This window comes from Panthera pardus, unplaced genomic scaffold (genome assembly GCF_024362965.1).
Source record: "Panthera pardus isolate Hobbes unplaced genomic scaffold, ASM2436296v1 HiC_scaffold_27, whole genome shotgun sequence".
In the NCBI taxonomy this organism is placed as follows: domain Eukaryota; kingdom Metazoa; phylum Chordata; class Mammalia; order Carnivora; family Felidae; genus Panthera; species Panthera pardus.
In genome coordinates this window covers 84,362,203-84,371,543 of record NW_026526843.1, presented here as the reverse complement: position 1 = coordinate 84,371,543, position 9,341 = coordinate 84,362,203, and the positions used below count along the sequence as shown (strand labels likewise).

The window sequence follows — 9,341 nt, the reverse complement described above, 5'->3', positions numbered from 1 at the left end:
GGAACAAAAATGAAAATATATCAAAATTTGTGGAATGTAGCTTTAGCCAAAGCAGTGCTGACATGGGAATTTAGAACACTAAATGCTTACTTACATCAGAAGAGGGCAAAGGTCTCAAATCAATCATGTAAGCTCCCACCTAAAGACACTAGAAAAAGAGGAGCAAAATAAAATGAACTCACAACAAGCAGAAGGAGAAAAATAATAAAGATAAGAGCAGGAATCAATCAAATTGAAGAAAGGAAATCAACAGAGAAAATCAATTAAACAAAAAGCTATTTCTCTGAAAAGATCAATCAAGTTGATAAACCTATAGCAAAAGAGGAAGATGCAAATCACTAATACCACAAATGAGACAGGAGAATCTTACTACAGATCCTTATAGCCATTGAAAGGAAAATAAAGTCCTCACCCCAGTCCTCAACCCTTCTTTGGAAGAAAGATGCTATGTGAATGTCTGCCCATAACACATACATAGTCAATCCATGAACAAAATGTTCATAAACTCTGTCAGTATTTGGAAAAGAAACTAGCAAACTATGAAATTTATTTGACATTAACCCCCACCTCCCCCGCAAAAAGAACTACTATATGATCCAGCAATCCCACTTCTGGGTGTATGTCCAAAGGAAACAAGACCATTATCTCAAAGAGGTGTTTGCACTCCCATGTTCATTGCAACTTACTCACAATAGCCAAGGTATGGAAACAACCTAAGTGTTTGTCAACGAATGAACAGATGAAGTAAATGTGGCATATATATACAATGGAATATCATTCGGCCTTACAAAAGAAAAAGATCCTGTCATTTGTGACAACATGGATGAACCTGGAGGGCATTATGCTAGTGAAATAAGCCAGACAGAGAAAGACAAATATTGCATGGTATCACTTGTACGTGGAATTGTTAATCAGTTAAGCATCTGACTTTAGCTCAGGTCATGATCTCACAGTTTGTGAGTTCGAGCCCTTCACTGGGCTGGAGCCTGCTTTGGATTCTGTGTCTCCCTCTCTCTCTATCCCTCCCCACTCACGCTCTGTCTCTCTCTCAAAAATAAATAAACACGGGGCGCCTGGGTGGCTTGGTCGGTTGAGCATCCGGCTTCGGCTTGGGTCATGGTCTCACGGTCCATGTGTTCAAGCCCCACGTCAGGCTCTGTGCTGACAGCTCGGAGTCTGGAGCCTGCTTCAGATTCTGTGTCTCCCTCTCTCTCTGCCCCTCCCCTGCTCATGCTCTGTCTCTCTAAGTCTCAAAAATAAATAAAAACATTTAAAAATACATAAATATTAAATGTATATATATAATAGGAAATAAAAGGGCAAAGTCACAGAAACAGAGAGTAGAATGGTGGTTACCAGAGGCTGAGAGGGTGGGGAAAATAGAGGTTGGTAAAAAGGTATGAACATTCAGCTATAAGATGAATAAGGTCTGAATTTCTAATGTATACCATAGTGACTATAGTTGATAACACTGTATTGTATAATTAAAGTTTGCTAAGAGAGTAGAACTTAAATGTTCTTACCAACAAAAAGGGTAAATATGTGAGATGATGGATGTGTTTTTAAAAAAGGAATACCATGGGGGCGCCTGGGTGGCTCAGTCAGTTAAGCATCTGACTCAGTTTCGGCTCTGGTCATGATTTCATAGTTTGGTGAGTTCGAGGCCCATATCAGGCTCCCTGCTGACAAAGCAGAGCCTGCTTGGGATTCTCTCTCTCTCTCCCTCTCTCTGCCCCTCCCCTGTCTCTCTCTCTCTCTCAAAATAAATAAATAAGCTTTTAAAAATTAAAAAAATTAAAAAGGAATAGTATGAAAAACCCTAGGCATTTAAATTTGACAACTTAGATAAAATGGACCAATTCCTTGAAAACCACGAAAACTAAACCAATACGGGATTTATAATCTGAAGAGTCCCATAACTATTAAAGAAATTAGATTAGTAATTTAAAAGGTCTTGGGGTGCCTTGGGTGACTCAGTCACCCACTCAGTCACCGGTTGAGGGTCCAGCTCTTGATTCGGTGCAGGTCATGATCTCACAGTTTCATGAGTTTAAGCCCCGCATCAGGCTCTATGCTGCGCAGAGCCTGCTTAAGATTCTCCCTCTTTCTCTGCCCCTCCCCTGCTCGGACTCTCTCTGTCTCTCTCAAAATAAATAAATAAACTTAAATAAAAATAAAAGGTCTTAAAAAGAAAGCTCCAGGTCCAAATGGTTTCACTAAACAATTCTACCAAACGTTTAAAAGAATTAATACGAAAAAAATTCTACCAAACTACCAAAATTCTACCAAACATTTAAAGAATTAATACAGAAGAATTTACACAGTCTTTTCCAGAATACCAAAGAGAAGGGAACACTTCTGTGTCAGTGGTCCCCAAGACCATGCCTGGGCCCAATGATTCACTAGAAACTCAGCACATAGTTAGGCTCAGGGCTATGATTTATTACAGTGAGAGACTGCAGAGCAAAATTAGCGAAGGCACAGGGGGTGATGTCCAGAGAAAAAATCAGGTACAAGCTTCCAAGAGTCCTCTCCGACTGGAGTCATACAGGACATACCTTAGTCCTCCAGAAAACAGTTGTGACAACACACGTGAAATGCTATCTATCAGGGACGCTCCTGAGAAACTCAGTTCCCAAGGCATTTATTGGGGTTGGTCATATAGGCACCGTCTGCCTAGCATTTACCAAAATTCCAGACTCCCAGAAGGAAAGCAGGTGTCCCACACAGACCATATTGTTTGTACAAACAGCTTAGGCACAGCGAGCCACTCTTATCAGTCCTGGTAATGACGGGAATCCTCCTCAAATCCAAGTTTCCAGATGCTAACCAAGGACCAACCTTGCAAGCAGGCCCTTCAAAGGATGGCAGTCAGGCCTGCTATGTTAATTCTTGTCTGCACAGCTTGGATATCAGGAGATTTGAAATTTAGTCACAGCAGAAATCACACATGCTCAAACAGTTCAGGCATGGTGAACCACTCTTATCAATGCTGGGAATGGTGGGAACCCTCCAGAAATCCGAGTTCCCATTAGCCTTCCAAGGGCCTTCTGTGTTAACTCTTTTCTGCACAACTTCCCAACTCATTTTATGAGGCCAGTATTATCCTAATTCCGAAACCAGCATTCGTTCATGATAAAAACTCAAAGCAAACTAGGAATAGAAGGGGACTTTTTCAGCTTGATAAAGAGCAGCTGGTAGTTTTCTTTATGGTGAAAGATGGCACGTTTCCCCCTAGGACAGGGAACAAGGGAAGTATGTCCACTCACATCACTCTCACTCAACATAGGACCGAAAGTTCTCGCCTGCACAATAAGGTAAGAAAAGGAAATAAAACGCAGACAGATTGGAAGGGAAGAAATAAAACTGTATTCACAGACAACACGAGTGGTTGTGTAGAAAATCCCAACGAATCTACTAGAAAATTTCCAGAACTAAAAAATGGGTTCAGCAAAGTCAAAGGATACAAGATCAACACACAAAGATTAACTGCATTTCTATATACATACTGATAATGAGCAATGAAACCCCCCCCACAATACTATTTGTAATCACTCCAAAGAAAATGAAATACGGTGTACAATGAACAAAACATGTACGGGATCCGCATGCTGAAAATTCCAAAATGCTGAGGAAAGAAGTCAAAGATCTAAATAAATGCAGAGGCACACAAATCATCTTCACGGACTGGAAGACGCAATATAATAAAGATGTTAATTCTCCCCCAAATGGATCCGTAAGTTTAACACAGTCCCTTTAAAAATCCCAGCAGAGTTTCTGCAGATATAAACAAGCTAATTCCAAAATTAGCTTGGCAAATGACCTTGAATGGCTAAAGCAATTTTGAAGAATAAAGTGGGAAGAATCACTCTACCCAATTTTAAATCTTCCTATACAGCTACAGTAATTTAAACTTTGATATTCACAGAGGGGTAGACACATAAGAACAACAGAACAGAATAGGGAACCAAAAATATCCCCACGCCATTCGTCCAACACAACATGCCCAACTGATTTTGACAAAAGCAATTCAACGGAGGAAAGACAGTCATTTTAACGAGTTGTGTTTGAGCCATCAGACCTCTATAGAAAAAAATATGAATCTCGACCTCATTAAGTTCACATTTTATAGCAAAATTCAAAATGAATCATGGATTTAAAAGTAAAGTATACAACTACAACACTTTTAGAAGGAAATAGAAGAGAAAATTTGTGGAACCTGGTGCTAGGCAAAAAATTTCTTAGACATGACACGGAAAGGACAATACGTATATGCAGACATTGAGGGGTACCTAGGTGGCTCAGTGGGTTAAACATCCATCTTGGGCTCAGGTCATGATCTCATGGTTCGTGGGTTCGAGCCCTGCGTCAGGCTCTGTGCTGACCATTCAGAGCCTGGAGCCTGCTTCAGATTCTGTGTCTCCCTGTCTCTCTGACCCTCCCCCACTTGCGCTCTGTCTCTCTCTCAAAAATAAATAAACATTAAAAAAATTAAAAATAAACGCATAAGTTGGACTTCAATAAAATGAAAAATTTGGGGCTGCAAAATCCCTTAAGGAGATGAAAAGACCACTACAGACTGGGGGAAAAATTGCGAACCATGTATCTGACAGAGAACTTGTATCTAGAATATGTATAGAGAATTCTCAAAATTTAACAGTAAGAAGCAAACAATACAATCAGAAAATAGAAAAAAGACATAAACGGACATTGCACCAACGAGGATATACAGATGGCCAATAAGAACATGAAAAAATGTCAACATCATTAGGGAAGTGCAATTGAAGACAAAGAGAGATCACTAGACACCCATTAGAATGGCTAAAATAAAATTATAGTGACAATACCAAATTCTGGCAAAGATGTGGAGATACTGGATCTCTCACACATTGCTGGTGGGAATGTAAAATGGTACAGACAGTCTAGAAAATGCTGGCAGTTTCTTGTAACACTAAACTTACGCTTAGCATCTGACCCAGCAATTGCACTCTGGGACATTCGTCGCAGAAAAAGGAAAACTTATGTTTACACAAAAAACTACATGACTGTTCATAGCAGTTTTATTCTTAATAGGCAAAAATTGGAAACTATCCAAATGTTCTTCAACGGGTGAAAAAACGCACCGTAAACACTGTAGAACACCAAAGCATAACAACACCGCTAGTTAGCAGGGAAAAGGAATCAACTATTGATACAGGCAGCAACCTGGGTGGATCTCAAGGCAATTATGCTGAATGAAGAAAAGCCAATTTCAAAAGGCATGATTCCATTTCCATATTCTTGAAATAACAAAATTATAGAGATGGGGAACATGTTAGAGGTTGCCAGGGGTTTAGGGTAGGTGAAGGAGGGGACTGTGACTATGTTGTGTAGCAGGAAGAATTTTTGTTGTGGAGGAACAGTTGATTGTGGTGGTTACACAAATCTACACATGATAAAATTGTGTAGTAGTATACACACAGACACAGAAATTAGTGCATGTAAAACTGGTGAAATCTGAATAAGGTCTGTGGATTGTCCCAATGTCAATATCTTGGTTATGTAAGATATTAGCACTGGGGGAAACTAGGTGAAGAGTACATGGGTCTGTCCTGTAATATTTTTACAGATCCTGAGGACCTATAATTATTTCAAAATGAGTTAATAAGACAAGGTAAATCTGGAGGACAATGAATGTTTTAGAACTCACACATTTGTGTATTATGAAATGGAATTACAGCTTTACTATGTAAATCAGACAAAATACAGGAGAGCCTACATTTTTGTTTAGCCAAGAAATGTAAATGAAAATGACAATATGAGTTCATGGTAATTGTACATGGTCCATTTCCAAACCCAGATAGGAAAACCATAAAGGGTTTGTTGCTTAAACATCTGTATGAGTTAGGATTCCACCAGAGAAGCCAACCAATAAAACATTTTACACACACACACACACACATTATTTATTTATTCATTCATTCATTCAAAGATATTGGCTTACACGACTGTGAGGCTGGCTAAGCAAATCCAAAATCTGTAGGGCATGCAGTCAGAAAGGAATGATCGGGCCCACCCAGATTATCCAGGATAATCTCCCTCACTTTAAATCAACCGATCAGGGGCTTTAGTTACATCAGCAAAATATCTTCACAGCAACACGTAGATTAATGTTTGATTGAATAACTGGGGCGGTAGCCTAACCACGTTGACACCTCAAAAAGCCACACAGCATCACAGACCATTTGTGCTGGCAATTGAATAAATTTATTCTGTTCCTAGCCACCCTGGCTTTATTATTATAGGTAATTCAAGCGCAAACAACTTAAATCAACAGTGGCCCACAATGAGTTTTATACATGAGGGTCCACTTACAGAACTTTAGAGTTGAAAGGGGCCATGAAAGGCTTAGTTTGTATTTCAGCACAGCCAGGGCACCTCCCCATCGTCCTCTCGGGCACTTATCCGGGCTGAGGCTCCCCCCAGGCAGCAGCGCGCCCAGCAGGAGCAGAGAGGAACCCACCTGGAGCACGACGCCGCGGGTGCGGGAGCACTCAGGGGGCGGAGCCTCGAGGCGCGCGGCGGTGGCGACGGCGCCCAGCCCGCCAGAAGAGCGCGCGGCGGGCGGACGGCGGGGAGCCAGTCGGGTAGGGCGAGCGCGGCCGGCGGTTGGGGTGGGGGGGTGATTGGGGGGGGTTGGAAGGAAGGGGAAGAGGCGGAGCGTGGGAGCGCACAGTGTCAGGAATACAATAGTGCTCCGCGCCGCTTCAGCCGCCGCCGCCACCGCCGCCGCTGCCGCCGCCGCTGCCGCTGCCGCCGCCGCCCAACCGCCGGCCCAACGCTGAGGCCTGACGGGCCGGGCGGGCGAGGGCCGAGGGCGGGAGCTGAAGCGCAGGGGGCGGCCCGGGCGGATCAGGCGGCGGGGCGGGGGGCGGGGGTGGGGAGGAGATTAGGGGGCAGGTGCGAGGGAGGGGAGAGAAGAAAGCGAGCGGTTAGGGGGGCGGTTACCACCCCTACCGGACTCGCCCGGCACATTGCCGGGCCCGAGTGTGGAGCCGGGAAGGAAGGAGCCGCGACCTAGCTGTGCGAAGGTAGGCGCCACCGGAGCCGGACGCGGGGCGAGCGGGGCTGGGGGCGTCGCGCCGGGTGGGCAGCGGGAGTGGCGGCCTCGGGGAGTGGAAGCGGGCGCCGCGGAGCGCGGCGTCCCGGCCCAGCCTCGCAGCGTTCCGGGGCGCCCCGGCCCCACATCGCGGTCGCTCCGGCGTCCCCGGCGTCTCCGGGCCGAGAGCGTGTGTGGGCTGGGGTAAAGTGCCCGCCGGCCCCTCAGTCGGCCGGGGGAGCGCCGGGTGGCCGACGCGGGGGGCGGGGGGCGGACGCCGGAGCTCGGGCTCGGCTACGGCTCCGCTCGGGCAGGAATTGAGCGCCATAACTGTTGCGGCCGTCCCCTCCGGTGCCCCCTCCCGGCGCCCCCTCCCTCTCTGTGCTCTGCCCGGTCTCGGGGCTCCCGGGGTCAGCCCCGCGGCGGGAGGACCTGCTCTGCGGGCCGCCCCGGGGCCGGATGCTCCGGGGAGCGGGGGCGCGCCCCTGGCTGTTTCGGTGTTGGGGGGCGTGCGGAACCGAGTGCTTGGCGAGGGGGGCCGGGCGGCTCGGGGGAGCCCGGGTGCCCCCGGAGCAGGAGCGTGAGCGCCCCGCGGGCTAGCGAACTTTCCCTCCCCCTCCCGTCATTGTTCGGGCGCTGCCGGTCCGGGGCCGCGGCGACCGCCGAGCGCCGGGCGGTCCGGGGGGGAGGGGGGTGGTGGGAAAAGCGGGAGGGCTTTGCGAATCTTACGGGAAAATTTTCCCACCGCTGGGCACGGCAAAGTTAACTTTTCTCCAGCGATCGAGTTGGTTTTATTCCCTCGGCCGTGGGGCGATCGATTTAAAAAGAGAGAGAGAGAGTGAGAGCGTGCCTCCCTCCAATCTTTTTCTCTCGCTTTTCAGAGCCACGGCTTCGGTGAAGTCTGGCTTTAAATTGCGCAGGGCAACCTGCGTTTATTATTTGTGAGAAGGAGAGGTGTGGGGGGGGGGGCGGGATCTCGAGTGAGTGACCGTAATGGTGGTATGTGAAGGCATGTTTAAAAGTTGGTATCATTGTGTAGCCCTGGGACATATGTAGTTCCCAGGCATTTGGCAAGAAACTTGTTTGGCCGCTTCTCTGACTTTCTGAGTTGCTAGGAAATCATGCCCTCAGATGTGCGCAAGGTTTTTTGATGTGAGAACCGTTTATCTGTGAAACTGAGGATGGGATCCCCGCCCCCTCCCCCCCCCCCCCCCCCCACTCCGGACGCCGTCTGATTGTATAAGAAATCAAAACCGTGTTGGTGGTGATTTCAGTGGCCTGGAGGGAAGAGCGACCTCATTCTCTGTATTCAGTCCGGTAAAGATAACTGTCTGCTTCTCTCTAAACTTGGAAAGTAATGGAAAATAATTTAGGTAAAGACTGGTTGCACAACATCTTGGCTCAGTTTAAGCAACTCAGAATCCACTTTCCCAGAGTAGTTCTCTTAAATACCTTCCCTGAAGCCACTTCTTGCCAGCCTGGGGATGGGGGTGAGGGTGAGAAAGGAGTCGGTCTGAACAAAGCATTGTGTTTTATTTAATTTAATATTTTCATAACATCTGTAAACAATGGGAATGTGGATCCCTGCCTCTGTACCCTTTGAATACCTAGTTTTCATGCTTTTATAGCATCATGTGATTACTCTCCGGATAAGTGAAAATAGATTTTTTTTTCTTTTTTGTTTAGCCTAGGAGCATTTTACCTCTATAACATCGTTTTCTTTTTTCGTTTAAAGTGAGCTCTGAGCTGAAATACTCGAATCGTAAACGATAATACCTCTCTTCAAAGGGGTGAAGGGATTACATGAGATTTTTGGGATGTGCTTCTCAGTATTAGCTACCATCATTACCACCTTTTCTTTAGCTGTGCTCTTCTCTACAATTTTGTTTGCTAGAGAAGAGTTCTTAACCCAGTATCTTTGCCTGGAAACAGCTCCTTGCATTTTTCATCCAATCAGTTCTGGGATACTCTGGGATGCAGGTCTGGTTCTAGAACCCACACATTGTCTCCCTCCTTTCTGAGTCATGTTGCTGTGCCTTGGCAGCGTGATGAGTGCCTTCTCACTTTGAGTAGCCTGTGAATCTTGGTCACAGGTAAGAGAAAGTGGAGAAGGGCCTTCCACTCCTTCCTGAGGTGTTTGTGATCAGCTGTGAGAGCCAGGAGTAACGTGGAAGCAGCCTTAGGGGTGCCTGTGTTCCCCCTTCTGGCCTGTGGATGAGGTTCTGAGAAGGCCAAGTTATGACGCAGAGCTCTCATAGTTGAG

At 46.3% G+C, this 9,341-nt stretch overlaps 1 protein-coding gene across 7 annotated transcripts in view; it reads left to right on the top strand.

The window, feature by feature from the left end:
* The first annotated feature begins 6,588 nt into the window (after positions 1-6,588).
* Positions 6,589-9,341, top strand: part of JADE3 (jade family PHD finger 3) — a 135,160-nt gene continuing 132,407 nt past the window's right edge. For 2 of the 7 annotated variants that reach the window (XM_019417543.2, XM_019417542.2), the window contains exon 1: positions 6,929-7,070. The gene's annotated coding sequence lies outside the window, so the exon portion shown is untranslated. Of the gene's footprint in view, positions 6,627-6,928; positions 7,071-9,341 lie in introns of those variants that run through there. The other 5 variants (XM_019417538.2, XM_019417537.2, XM_019417541.2 and 2 more) reach the window with 4 other exon arrangements.